At 37.6% G+C, this 15479-nt stretch overlaps 1 protein-coding gene and 1 long non-coding RNA gene across 8 annotated transcripts in view; one reads left to right on the forward strand and one right to left on the reverse strand.

Annotated features, from left to right (window-relative positions):
* The window catches only part of LOC149063817 (multiple PDZ domain protein-like), a 689010-nt gene that overhangs the window by 506602 nt on the left and 166929 nt on the right, over positions 1-15479 (forward strand). The gene's annotated exons all lie outside the window — the stretch shown is intronic.
* The window catches only part of LOC149063818 (uncharacterized), a 51078-nt gene that overhangs the window by 7340 nt on the left and 28259 nt on the right, over positions 1-15479 (reverse strand). Inside the window, exons 2-3 of one of the 2 annotated variants that reach the window (XR_016196093.1) lie at positions 13871-13947; positions 10363-10445 (exon numbers count right to left, since the gene is read on the reverse strand). This is a non-coding gene — a long non-coding RNA (uncharacterized LOC149063818). The remainder of the gene's footprint in view (positions 1-10362; positions 10446-13870; positions 13948-15479) is intronic. The other variant, XR_016196094.1, reaches the window with a different exon arrangement.

Consider the following 15479-nt stretch of genomic DNA (forward strand, 5'->3'; position numbering starts at 1 on the left):
AAAAAGGTAAAACTCCCTCAGAAGGTAAAAAAATCTCAATTCCCCCTCGAGAAAATTCTGCGTACGCCTATGATCATCAGTATCACTTGGAAGGACAAGCACAGCATGTTTTTCCCATGGAAATCAATGTTAAAATTGCCGAATTTACCGTTGAAATGTGGAAATTTAGTAGGGTTTTCCGCCTCATCAATAATTTTAAAAATTGAACTGAATTCTCGATTTTAGAAAAATTGAGTTCGCTTAGAAATATAAAGCACAGAAAATTAAATATGAAATAATTATCCGGACCTACTTTTGAGTTAGATATTCATGCAATAACATTGATTTATATCTTCTCAAGCACAAAAATGAGAATTAATACTTCTGTATTGTTTTATAATATCCAATATCATCAATCTATATAGTTTAGGATGTTTTGAAATTAATTATGGGCCCATAAATTACACTGAAGAAATTCCGCAGCTTTAATCAAGCATTTTTTGAAGCAAAAGCAGGCAAATCGATAACTTGAGCTTCAAGAAAATTTTCGAAATATCTAGCACCCATCAAAAAGTAGAAAAAAAAACCAATTCATTTCTACGTTTCTTTAATTTTGATTTATGTCTTTCATGAGTTGCGCAGGAAGTCGCCATATTGGTTACCATGTATGTCTCTCCAGAAAAAGGGAAATATCACGTGATTCAAAAAGCCTCATTAAGAGACTAAAAACAAGAATATTCATCTCACACATTTGTCATGTTTTTTTTAATTCACTTTAATTTGAAGTGGCACTTTATTTCTCACGATTGGCGAATTTTCAGTGATTTTAGCACGAGTTAACGATTTCGTTTACTTTTGGCATCATTTAGCGATAATTGACATTGTTCCACATTTTCCCGTATTTCGAATCCCAATTTCACGTATTTTTCTCAAGCAAATATCGTCGACCTAACAATAAGCAATTCTTTACTTAGGATCTCTATCTCCCGTATTTCCACCGATAAAATATGGTAAACCTACGTATACCAATTTGTTTTCCGTGACCGACATACCACGGTCACTTACCCTCGATTAGATGAGTTAACGGGCGCTTTATACATTATATTTTTTGTTCATAAATCCGTAGAGGAAAATTTCGGTTCTTTCAAGACAAAATGATATCGCATAGTCCGCATTTGCAAGTTCCATTTATCAATGATGAAATATTAACAGTAGAAAGACGGAACGGGTGTCTTTTTGACCCTGCACGCTGTTTAAGCTTCCATATCTCTGCTAAGAACAAACCGAACCACTTGGAATTTCTGGACTGTTCCTGAATTAGCACGTTCTTATTGTATACCAAAGCTTCCTTTCGTTATCTTTTTTAACAACGAAGCTACGAGCGGATATACCTAGAAAGACCGAAGGGGGGGTCATAGTGACCCTTCCTTATATTCTAGCACATTATGCGGTAAATACTACTATCGTCGTCACAATTGATTTCTAAGTAGGCTATAATCCTTCTGAAAGTCTTTTTTGCGTTTGACCTTGTGTGTGACCTTTCTTTTCCTCTCATTCTTATCTGCAAGTGTCGTCAGCAGGTGTGTCATTTTTGGTTTTTGTCAAGCATTCTTGCCATATTATCCGTTAAATTGTTTATTCTGGGACGTAGAAAATTTGAGTGCATGTGATCTTTTCAAACAGTTAGTTTAGAACATAGTTTCCCAAACTTTTTGTTCCATCGCCCCCTTCTTCAGATAAATTTTTCCCTCATCACCCCCCTCCCCCCCACTCAAGCGAACCCATATATCCTATGTTATACCTGTGGCTTCTATCGCTCCCTTGGTCCTTTCTATCGCCCACCAGGAGGCGATTGCCCACTTTGGGAAACATTGGTTTAGAATGACGAGAAAACGTATATTTACTGAAGAAATACTCCAGGAGATGCAAAGATTAGATGAGAGAAACTCTGGAAGCAGTTATGATGAAAGTGCAGAAGAGCATACATCTACCCTATGTCGAACTGTAGTGAAGAAAGTAGCGGTTCTGATGACGAATATTTAAATCAATATAAAATTATTTCTCGGGCGCGGTAGCCCAGGTCGATAAGATACTCGCCTAAAGTACCAAAGGATGTTTAGAGGTGTCGTGAGTTTGATACCCGGTTCGTCTTTGTCAGAAAACTTTCCTGGCACAGGGGTACAACAGACACTGCGACTTGACCGCATGAAGTCCCCCATTGAGAAGTTAGTGCACCAACCTCTCGATGAGCTTAGAAACAAGCTTGCCGTTCGGAATCGGCAATAAATTGTAGGTCCCGGTCTAATTAGCTCTCGTGTGCAGAAAATGACCGTGGTGTGACTCATTATAACTCGTTGAAGCCACAGAAACGATCTAAGAAACTGCAGCAGATGGGAGCATATGGAAAATCATAGAACCTTCCTCAACTTTAGGATGTCGAGGATCGCAAAATATATTGAGAGGAAATCAAGGCCCCACATTTTATGCGCTCAAAAAACATAAATGAAAGTGTTTTGGGTTCGTGACGCCTTATTTTCTGCGACAAAATGATTCGACATATACAGAAGCTGAAGCCCATCTTGGTCAGTTTCTTTGCTTGAACTGGATGCAACAATATCCATTATGTATGCAAGAGGTGCAAAAAACTTCCTACTGAATTCATTGTGGTCGTCCAGATTTGGGGTCCTCTATTTTTTCCCCAAACAATGACAAGATATCGTTTCAAAGAAATTTTGAAATTCATGCGATTCGATCTGACCAATTTTCTCTTGCATGTTCACTATGGATTTCATTCATAGAATACAGTGCGACGTGCTACAAACCAGGGCCCAATCTAACTGTGGACGAACAACTTCTACCCTCAAAAGCAAGATGTCCATTTACACAGTATATCCCAAGTAAGCCAGACAAATTTGGGACAGAATTCTGGCTTCTTGCCTGCGTTGATTCCAAATATATTCTGAATAGACAGAAAATCAGTTTCGATTACACTGGGACAGATAACACCAGACCAGCAAATTAACTTGTCTATGAACATGTTATTCGATTAGTCAAACCTTACCTAGGAGAACGTCGAAACAAAACAACAGATGATTATTTTACATCACTGAGATTATGTGCATTTTTGAAAAGGACAAGCTTGGTTGGGACCCTTCAAAAAGACCGTCGTGAGGTAACTCCAACTGCAAAAACAGGAACACGGGATCTATACTCGTCAATAGTATTCAAAACTGGAACTGATATCACGCTGACATCTTATCAGAGAAAAAAAAAATTAAAAATGTTCTAGTTCTGAGTTCACTTCATACTGATGTAACTATCAACGAAAACGTGAAAAAGACCCCAGAAACAGTTGCCTACAATAACGAAATTAAATATGGAGTCGACATCGTGGATCAAATGGTGCGATTATACACCAATAAGAATGGAAGTCGTCGCTGGCCAATGCATGTTTCCGGAAAAAATTACGAACTTCAACAGATCCTTTTTCACGAGAGCAAAAGGGAAACGTTTCCGGGAAAAAATTACGAAAATTCTGCGAAATTTTAATTTGAAGAAATTGTAATATTTTATACCGCCCCTCAACAGATCCCTTTTCACGAGAGCGAAAGGGAAACGTTTCCGGGAAAAAATGACGAAAATTCTGCGAAATTTTAATTCGAAGAAATTGTAATATTTTATACCGTCCCTCAACAGATCCTTTTTCGCGAGAGCGAAGGGAAACGTTAACGGGAAAAAACGACGAAAATTCTGCGAAATTTTAATTCGAAGAAATTGTAATATTTTATACCGCCCCTCAACAGATCCTTTTTCGCGAGAGCGAAGGGAAACGTTAACGGGAAAAAATGACAAAAATTCTGCGAAATTTTAATTTGAAGAAATTGTAATATTTTATACCGTCCCTCAACAGATCCTTTTTCGCGAGAGCGAAGGGAAACGTTTCCGGGAAAAAACGACGAAAATTCTGCGAAATTTTAATTCGAAGAAATTGTAATATTTTATACCGTCCCTCAACAGATCCTTTTTCACGAGAGCGAAAGGGAAACGTTTCCGGGAAAAAAAGAAAATTCTATGAAATTTTAATTTGAAGAAATTGTAATATTTAACACCGCCCCTCAACAGATCCTTTTTCGCGAGAGCGAAGGGAAACGTTTCCGGGAAAAAAAGAAAATTCTATGAAATTTTAATTTTATGTAATATTTTATACCGCCCCTAAAGAGATTTGTTGGAAGAAGATATTTCATACTTTGCCTGGATTGTGTTTAGGCATTCTATAGAATGACTAGTCATTCTATAGAATGCCTAGGCAAAGTATAGAATAAAACCGGTATTTCATACTTTGCCTGAAACGACCAGGCATTCTATACAATGCCTAGGCATTCTATAGAATGCCTGGATTTCATACTTTGCCGGTAACATATACACCATCACTGAAGGTGTTCACTGCGATAGGCAGCAAAACATTTGCCACAGAATCGTCACAACAGCACCTTGCCCATGCTGATGATGCTATAAAAGGAGAAGCTATCTTCTGCTTGTCCACATGTCTTGGCCCAATTAATATGAACTGCTTTATAATGTCATCTCAGAGGCCTCTTGAACACTGTCTGCCCCCCCCCCCTTGAGTCCTGCCTGGATGAGTCCATATGTTCAGATGACTCTGCTCAGCCACTGAAATGGCTAGAGGACAAAAGTGTGGCATAACCAATCCGAAAAGATTTAAAGGCCCTCCTCCCTCCCTCCTGTATTTTTATTAACTTGTAATTGCTCATAGTAGTTCCTAGTAACGTCAAAATCAAAGGACTTTTCTTTTCTGTTAGGAAGCAATTCTAGTCCAAGTATTGCTTCAGAATGCACAAAACATGTTCGATCCATTCCAGAGGTAAAAATCCCACAATTTAAATTGTTGATTAAAGGTAACAATCAGTAGCTTTATAAACTATTCATAGATTCGCATCGAAATACTTTTTCATTTGCAGAAGCACTCACAGCGATCAGGATGTATATATAAAAGACTTAGGTGTGTGACCAATTATCGAAAACTTTCCCCCCTATATACATACACAATCATCCATTGTGCTATGCAACTATCGTTTGCTACATATTGAAGTATATATTTAAGCATAGTTTATATGTAAATGTGTGCTTAATACAAAATGTTTTACATGATGGCGGCAACGATTTAATACTAATATGTGTATATATGAGAATATTTAGCATGAGTACAAAATGAGATTTGAAAAAAAAAACGATGTCTCACACGTATTCGAGTCTTTTTCCATGCTCAACATTGAACTGTGATGACTTTGTAAAGTTGTTTATGCCGATAATGTGTATTATGCATTAACCTTCCCTCTTATTTTTCCAAAATTGAATTGTCTCATCGCAATTGAATTAACATAGATGACTTTTTCCCCAGTTTTTTTTTTTTTTTTTTGTGAAATTTAGCAATAAGTATCAAGTGTGTTTTCCTTATAAGGTAATGTAGTAAAAATCAGTCTGAGATTAATTTCTTTTCTGTTGAAACACGGTCCTGAAAACTACGCTAGTTCTTTTTATAGCAGCAACGACACAATAATTCCAGTTTTATACACTATGACGATGATGGAGGAAGAAGTGAGCGCGTGGGTTGTTGTTATTGTTGTTATTCATCGAGCATACTACGTATGATATTTAATGTATTTCAGTGTGTAATCGAATTTTAATGCCATGGATGATGATGATGATGATGATGAAATAAATGAAATATGTTACATTCTTGTACTTTTAAATGGAATCTTGTCTCCACGAAATATTTGCTTTATTATCATTTACGATAACAGCGATCTCTATCTATCTTCTATGGTCCTTGATGCCATGCTTTCTAAATTTTGACTGCGAATTGATGAGAAAGTGTTCTGATATTGATTCAGGTGTTCTAAAAAAATAGTTTATTTTCGGTCAAGTAATCAAAGAAATATTAAACCCGGTAAGAGTCCTTGTTTTCAATTAGACGCCCACTGTGATAATAGCCTACATCAACGAATAATAAGTAATCAGTTATTTCATTATTACTCTGTCAAGTTTTTGTTTTGTTCAAGCTTTAGTTCATCTTCGTTCAATTTCAATTTTATTTCCACGCATGAATTTTTTTTTTTTGACAAAACATTTTGAAGCTGAATTATTATAGCATAGGTAGGGATAGACTTCAAAGGGCGCGGGAGGGGGGCAGATGATGATGATGTTAGTTCATATACATTAGATTTGTTAGCTCAGTTATTGTTACATTGATGCTGGGGAAGGCAATGCTCCATGCCCCCCCCCCCCCACCGTAGCTCTGCCCATGAATTTTAGAAGATACACTAAATGAGTATTAAACAATGAAATATATAGCTAGTTATGTGTGCCATGCAGAACTAGCAGTTGAACCACAGAGAAAAGGGAAAATTGATGGCCCCTGGCTCAGGTAAAAAGATTCTAATATGATACGAAACTATGGCACCAAAACTCTGCTAATAGGGTGGATTGAATGGAATTTGGTTGGATTCAATGTTGTAAAGTTACCAAAACTATCATTTAATAGAGATTTTTTTGTGTTGAAATTTCTGGGAAATTATTATCTTTTGTAGACGTGTAATATAAACTCTTTGTAGCTATATAAGAATACCAACCTCAGGAAGGTGGGTGTGTAAAACCTTGGTTTTAAACGATTTTGGATGAATTTTTGGATTGGGTTCTAACCTATGCGTCGTTTAGTTCAAATCTGACAGTGTTGTCAGAACATGATGAAATGTGCACGTCTCACAATTGTATGATCTGTTTAGCTGATATTTTTTCTTTTCACCAATTGCCTTGCATGAACTCTAAGGCCCTATGTCAGGCATTGTAGCTGTAATAAATTAAAACCATTGCTGCTTCAGGATTCCCAGTGACCTAGTAACTCAGAGGAAAATGTAAAATAGATTTGAGGAAAGGGTACGGAAAATTTCTGTGAAGGAAAAAGTGAAACTCGAAAAATATTTTTATAGGTTAGGAATTATTTCTCTTTCTGCCCTTTTGTTAGGGGAAATGACCAAACAAAGATTTTTGCTGGGAAGTTGTTCATCTTTGTTGAAAAGACATATCTATAATATTACCCATGTATAAGAAACCCTCTCCCATTTTCAGGACCCAATTTTCGCCAAAAAAAGTGGTTTCTTATACACTTTAAAATGGTCGAATTGCATTTTAACAAAAACATTTATAGCAAAAATTTCATTTTAACGAACACTTTCTAATCTTCCAGATAAGTTTACATAGGAACAACGCAAAAACCTGGGATTCCTTTATAACAAAGTGGTTTCCCCTGTATCTTTTGGAGTTCGTTATAACTGTACTGTAATTTTGAGGTGTCTGTGAGCATTTCATTTAGCTAGGTGGAGGTTCTTGAAGTGTTGTCTAGCATCTCCCACTTAATACATAACATGATAACATCCACTGCTACTTACATAACATGAAAATTCAAGAATTTACCATCTTCACTTCAAAATATAGGAGAGAGATGGTAGCACAAACAAGAACAGGAAACAAACGTAACTTTCCAACTTTAATACATTAGGGCCATGCATATACACTCGCACAACATGTTCCTACATGCATCGATCTGTTCAAAATTCTGCAAAGGAATGTGTATGAGTTGCATGTATAGTAGTAGCAGTTTTGGTCGAGTGGTCATAGTGACGGACTCGCATCGCGGGGACCCGGGTTCGAGCCCCACCGTCACCACAGTGGTGGTCGGCTGAAGTTGGTTTACTGTGGTTCCCAACTTCAAGGCGCAAATGCGAGCCTATCCCCCCGTTAAAAAGTCTCACCACAGAGAGCAACAGTCCTACAAACAGTACAAATATTCAGTCATTACACTTCACTTCTGAGATATAGATGGCAGCACTGAAAAATCATACACAACACTAGATACACACTCAGACTGTTAGGTACACATACTTACACTTCCGGCACACCTCACTAGGTAGTAAATTGCCCATGGCGATAGACCTGAGTTGTGCTCGGTATAAAAAAAAATAAAAAAAAGTAGTAGCAGTTTCTTTCCCACAGGTGGCACAGACTGGGGAGGTTATGAAGCTCTATGTAGAGGCAAACAAGGCAGAGTATTGGGTCTTATATGTGCAATAAACTGAAATTATTGCTACTCAAGAGAGAAGTGAAATCACATAGCAGTTTTCTCCATGTTACATTTCGAACTTTCCTCTTTATGACCTCCATGTCCAAAACGCAAGCTAATTTTTGGGAACTCTGCAAAGTAGAGCTCAGCCAATAACAGAGTAAGGGGTCATTCAAGTATTACGTCAGCATCGAGGGGGAGGGGTTTTCGGATTTGCCGACTGTTGATAACAAGGGGGAGTGGGGTTTGAAGGTTGCTTACGTCATCAACCACCCCTTTCTGAAGATGAAATATTCTAAGCTGCTGAAGAAAATTTGCTGACGGGGGGGGGGGGGGGTGGGGTCAGTGTTTTGCTGACAAGTGGGGAAGGGGTCAAAAACAGCTGAAAATCTGCTTACGTAATACTTGAATGGCCCCTAAGAGAAAACAAAACAATGAAATACCTGAATTTCAAAAATAAAAGTTCATACAAATGTGACGCAGCAGCAGATGCATTATTTTTGTTATTTTTTTCATTCACGGGCATCGTAAAATAAAGAAAATGAAAAAATTTAATATCAAATGAATTAGAGCAGTGATTCCCAACATGGGCGTTAACATCCCAGAGGGCAGTGGAATGTTCCCGGGGGGGGGGGGCGTTAGAAGCTACTGGTATAACATAGGATCTTATGGTATAGATTGTGTTGGGGGCGCTGAGAAAAAAAAATTTCTGAAGAAGGGCGATGGGACAAAAAAGGTTCGGAAGCTATGAATTAGAGTCTTGAACAGACTTGTAAAATGCTAATGGTGTGACTGTTTCTGTTGAGAGAGAGAGAAATATAACTGCATATTTTATACTCAAACAACATGGCTGAAGGTCAATACTATCATCAACGATGTATTTCTCAAGTTAATATGTATAGCTTTTTGTTTCTTCTATTCATTAGTATAGTTTTGAGATTTGTCTCTTTCAAATGATAACTCTATGCTATTATTACATTTCTTTCCACATGAATAGCAAGAAATCTCATTAGAAGAAGAATTTTAATTGCACTCATCAGTATTTGTCATCCTGCTCTTTATTTGCATAAAAAAATTACATGCATTGTGTCATTTCTCATAATTTAAAAAAGAGATGGCAACACTTAATTTGCACAACCTAAGACATACATGTATGAATTAACGAGACAAGATGTATCTTTTGTTTAAAAGTTCATCTGAGGATATTTACAATACATACATTTTAACAGAAGTGAATTGCTACTGCATCAGCCCAGGTTTTTGAGCTATTTTTTCTATTTATTCATGCATTCAAAGGTTTTTAACAGCTGGATGTTGCAAGGATGATTTTTTTTTCTTTTTTTGAAAGAGAAAATCCAACTGCTTTTGCAGGGAATCGAACCCACATCCTTTCACTATATATGCATAGTTTAGTAAAATAGTCTTGAGCAGGCACTGATTCGTGTCGGTTGCACATGGCAGTGGGTTAGTTTAGTTATTGGATGAAATGCTATTTAGTTAAAATGCAATTAAATTGTATTAATACACTTTGACCTTTCTGTAAATGGTTATAGCCATAATTTGGCTCATAGAAAACTTGGCTGCATATCTATAATGCGTTTACACTTAGCCAGCCGATGTACTTGAACCACTCTTTCAATATTTATTTTTATCACTACAATAATAGATTGTCCACAACAAACAAAAATTCAGTTGTGTGGCTATGGGGGGGACCTCTGTGGGACCCAAAATATTGAAAGTAAGATGTTCTGTACAATAACTGTCATAATGTTTCTCAAATGTGGCAAAAATCTATTCATAGGCAATTGATTCAAGTAACATTTAGAGAGAAAGAATATAGGCCCACACACATATATATATATATATCCCCCTGTTCAATGAAAATTTTATTAGACGTCAGAGGATCTCTCTCACACGTACAAGCTCGCCCTCCCATCTTACACACACACACACCTTTATAGCTCCATAGAGAATAGGTTTGAAACTAAAAGTCTTTTATTGTTACCCAGTTGACATATTCTCATAAAACTCTCAATAAAATTGATATTCCGTCTGCAAATTTATCTAAAATTACTTTCCTGGGTGAAATTTATTACATATTGGGGAGACTGTTAATACCTTGGTGCATTATTCTCTATACTTTTTTCCCCCCGATCAATTTTCACCATAAAATTTCACAAAGTACTCATCATTTTAGTACCTGTGTACAACATCATATAAATTTTGAAATAAATTTTTTTTCTTACGGTAATCATGAAATGAGGAATTTTTGAAAGGGCAGAAATGTTCCACTAAAGGATCTTGTACCTTCATGTATGCACTGTTGTACCTTGAAACGGTAAAATTACAAAGGCAAAAAAAAATACAAATATTACTTAAAAAATAATAAGAGTGTCTTTTTTAAGCATAAATCATGGAATAAAAAGTATCAAAATAATGACTAAAATATGATTATTAATATGTATACACAACGTCAACATTAATGGAGGTAGGAACTTATTTATGTAGATGAAATGCATAATTATTCTACATTACACTTGTAGAGAGAAAAATTGAATATTTTTGCATCTTTAGTTCTATCAGTTTCCTTGATGCTAGGTGATTGAATTAGTGATGCAACATCCATGATGTCAACATTTGCTGTATCTGGCACTGATTTGAACGATAAAATATTTTATATGTTCTCCTCCTAAGGAAATTCACTTGGTAAAATTTTTTTATAGGACGCATTGTAAACTGTTTTTTCCCTAACAAATTTGACCAGGATGTAACCGTAGGTGAATGGAAGAGAAGAAATGGATGTAGCTAAAGTTTTTATAAGAAAGAAGTGTATAGAACTGTAAGATTTAAAGCGTAGATTGCATTTGAAAGCAAAAGAAGAGTTAAAAATTAGTTTAAATTGAATAGTTCAAGATAAACTAGGAGATTTCCAAGTTTTATGCTATTTTAGGATACAATATATTTTTGTTTGAATGAACACGATCCCATTCGTAAAAAATATCAACTTTTTTCATAGTGCTTGGTGTGGTTGAGCACTTGGTATGGTTCATAAATGTGGTTGCATAGATTTTAATTACTAAATATATTTCACTAAACTTGCAATGTTAAGAAGAGACGTGGCAAAAACAAGTACTCAATTTTTTTACTCAAATGTGCCAGTTGCAAAATTTCTGTCAAAGGTCACAGACAAAGCGTTGAAAACACATTCAGTTGTGAACTGGTATATTTCTCTTGCACTTCAAAAACATCAGCTAAAATTGCAATGTTATATACTATTTTATAGTATTACGTACCTATTTCAAGTGTTTCAAGGTTTATACTATTGCCAAGGTACAACAGTTTTCCCTATTATGTCTAATGAATCCATTCATTGGGATATCATTTTGTATTGGAGAAATTTCTAATGGGGGGAATTACATAAAAACTCACGTTCAAGATAATATCAAAAGTGTGCTGCATGTTTGTGCATATTGAATAGTTATTTTGTGGGAACGTTTTTTCTCCATCATGCTAAATGGCTAGTCGCTGATACTTTTCAGGATTGTTGGGTAGAGTGGATATCAAGGAGACAGCATTTAATACCGCAAAATGTTGGGAGTGGGGGGGGAGAGGTAGCAAATTTTTAAAGAAAATCAACTCATTTTACAAGTGGTTTTTTGTTTTTTTTACATGAGCTGATTAAGGGGAGGAGGAGGGAAAATAATTTTCTACTAAATGCTACTGAATATGGAAAATGTTGCTCACACATGTGCAGTCGAAATGCTGTCAGATACCGGATGAAGGAAGAAAAATCTCTCAAATATATATATACATTTTTATAGTTTTAGATAATGATTTAGTCTTTCTTGGATTTATATAGTCTTTTTACGTTTTTTTGTTTACTTATAATATTTGTATGTTTCTATATTGTGTGTATAAGAAGAATCCAACAAGGCGGGTATTGTTTTAAAGTGCACAACTGCTCAATCGTATACATTGCTTATTCTTAGTCCGAATTCTCAAACACATAACTCTCTAAGTGGATACTGAATTTTTCGTTTGTGTTTATTCCTTTTTATGTCTACCCGTTAGTTTGAAACATTTGGGAAGTGCATATAGTTATACCAGCATGATGTTATAATAAGAGTACTGTACCCTATATACAAGTCTAATGGAGCAATTCAACTGATTTTCCATGATGAGACAAGTGGGTATTGTGCTTTTCGATTTCAACAATATCCATTTAGAGAGGTTTGAATGCAACCCATTCACAAAAAATACCCCGCACAAATAAATTCGAATTGAATCTCATTCGAAATTGAAGCAAGGGGCCGTTCAAGTATTACGTCATCATCGATGGGGGGGGGGGATTTCCGATTTGCTGACTTTTGATGGGAAGGGGGGGGGGTTGGATAATGCTTACGTCATCAACCACCCTTTATAAAAATATGAGTTAGGATTCAGAGGGGCAGAGCTGATGAAGAAGCTTTACTGACAAGGGGGGGGGGGTAAAAAATGGCTAAAAATTTGCTTATGTAATACTTGAACGGTCCCCGATGGCAGTTTCAGTAATCTTTTTTTGCATTGTTATTTCTTTTATTTTTTATAAGAACCGTAAAATTTTGTTTTTTTTCCCTTGTTGGATGAAAGTTTTCTAATGGAGAAATTTGAATTTTTGTATTTCTTTATAGAGAGTTATTGCTGCATACACAGTCAAACCTCACCATACATTGCCCCCACATCTTTGATCTTGGCCCCCCGTATAGTGAATTTATAGTGTAACAATAACAAAAGTAATGAAATTTGTCTCGGGCTTAAAAAGCCCTTTTCAGCCCTAACCTTGTGGGTGTGGGGGGGCATGCAACCATGTGCCGAATATCTAAGCCAGTGTTTCCCAATGTGGGAAATATCACCCGCAGTGGACGACCTGGGGGCGATAGAAGCTACGGGTATAACATAGGACCGTATGGATACGCTCGGGTTGGGGGCGATGAGAGAGAAAAAAAAATTCTGAAGAAGGGGGACATGGAACCTAAAGTTTTTGAGGAACTATGATGTGAGCGTAGTGAACGAAATTTTCGGTTGTGAAATTGAGGGCCGTCTCAAGAGTATCATGGGCCCCCCGGGGGTCCGTCATTTCAACTTTTTCCGAGGGGGGGGGGGCAAAGCACATGTACTCGATGTATGTATATATATACCATTTTTAGTGTATTTTCAAAATCCTGGGGGCGTTGCCCCCCTGCCCCCTCTAAATGACGGGCCTGGGTCCCCCGGACCAAGTGGTTTTTCGGAGGCCCTACCTGGTAAATCCTAGAAAATTTCAACCGGTTCTCATTTTTAAGGGGCCCCCGGGCCGTGTCCGGATGGGCCCCATGCTTTAAGACGGCACTGGCGAAATTGCCATCTGTTTGTAGGACCAAGAGCTAGGGAACGTGCTGCCATCGCGAAAACAATCTCCACAGTGATTTATCGATTTATACATTGTACCTCATTTTATCATCGATAGATGGCGCTATTAGACTAAAAGATCTTGGGGGGGGGAGGGTGTTTTATCCAATTTTTTCCCTCCGTTCTCAAGAACTTCCGAACGACTATTAATTTATCATCCTCAGAATTTTGCCATTTGCTATTGCCGTTCAACGCGACGGGCAATTATTATGGGAAGAAATTGTACGACCAAAGCATTCTCGTCAACGTACAAATAGACATACTTTTTAATAATTCATGCGACGTTTTTCTACTTGGCTAGTGAAAGTTTATTGCGCATTAAATCACCTTTCATTGAGTTCCAGTTTTGAGAGGATCCTTGATTTCTCGTCTTTGCTGTCTTGATGAATCATGAAATGCATTTCCTGGAAAAGAAGGAATAATGAGCATGCGTGACATATTGAGCAAGCCTCTCATATTTCAGATCAGTAAAATGGTATCGAAATCAGGGCGCCGTCTCAAGACCATCACGTGGGTCCCGGGTAAATTTATTTTTCTCGGGCCCCTCCCCCCCATATGACTATGAATGCCAGCCTACGAATTTGCATGCTTACTCTCGAAATTTTTAACTATATTTCATTTTCATGAGGCACCAGTTGGCCTGGCGGGCTCCATGGCACTAACAGAAGCGTATTTGGGGGGGGGGGGTTAGTGGCTATAGCCCGGGGCTGAAAATTTTCGGAATGGTTGGTCATAAAAAAATAGAATGTCAGAATTGCGGCAAAATTTGTTTAGCTCATAGTCGATAAAAATATAAGTCCCTGCTGCTGGGAAGCCAGTGATTGGCCAAAAAAAGTGACCAGAATAGTGTTCACGCATGTGAGTGTTCAAAAGAGTGACAGCCATCAAGCGAACTGGTCAATGAGCGACCGAAAGTGTGTCCTATAGAGGTTGGAAGCATGTGAGTGACCGAAATCTATCCTCTTCAATCTTCTATTTTTTCAAGTTAAAACCGTTAAAAATGGGATGTAGAACTTTTGAGTTAAGAGGACGGGGAGTGAGGAACCTGTGTGTGTTTGTTGTTTTTTGAGCGACCCAAAACAGTGTGCAAGCATGTGAGTGCCAGGAACAGTGTACACGTACTAGCATGTGAGTGATCAAAAGAGTGACAAAATGAGGGAGGGACCAGAAGATTGACCTAGATCAGAAATTCTCTTAACCTATGTGTCGCGACCCAAACTTGAATTGCCGAGGCTTCCGAGATGGGTCGTTTAGATCAACTAACAGAAAGAGGCTCTTGAGTTGTGGATCCCGATTCAAACTTGATTCACTTGGACTTCCGAGAAGAATCCTATGATTCGACATACGGCCAGGGATTCTTGAGCTACGGTGTCCCGATTCAAACTTGACTCGCACTGGCTTCCAAGATGGGTCGCACAATAATACATTTACAGCCAGCGACTCTTGAGCTATGGACCATGAACCAAACAGGTCCGAGATGAGTCGCACAAATACACTTAAAGCCAGGGATTCTTGAGCTATCGATCACGACCCGAACTTGATTCGCAGAGGCTTCCGAGACAAGTTGTACAAATCCACTTACAATCCGGGGACTCTCGAGCTATCGGACCCGATTAAAACTTGATTCGTGGGGGGCTTCCGAGATGGGTCGTACAAACCCACTTATAGTCCTGTTGGAAATGCAGTTATTGCATCACCGGTTTTACCAATTTCGAAAATAAATACTCCCATGGGTCGCGAAGCTGATCTTGTTGTTGATCTTAAGTCGTGGCTGAGAAAGGTTAAGAACCTTTACCTTAAAAGGTAAAGATAGTAGCGACCGAAAGTGTGACCTTGACAGCTAGGTACCAGATTGACTAAGTGTACGCATGTAAAGGACGAAAAGAGTGGTCCAGAAAATTACACCAGAATGGGAAAAGGGCGGCGAAATCATAAA

The sequence above is a fragment of the Pholcus phalangioides genome, unplaced genomic scaffold (genome assembly GCF_987345545.1).
Source record: "Pholcus phalangioides strain wild (caught in Gottingen) unplaced genomic scaffold, Ppha-v1.0 ptg000043l_1, whole genome shotgun sequence".
Classification (NCBI taxonomy): Eukaryota; Metazoa; Arthropoda; class Arachnida; order Araneae; family Pholcidae; genus Pholcus; species Pholcus phalangioides.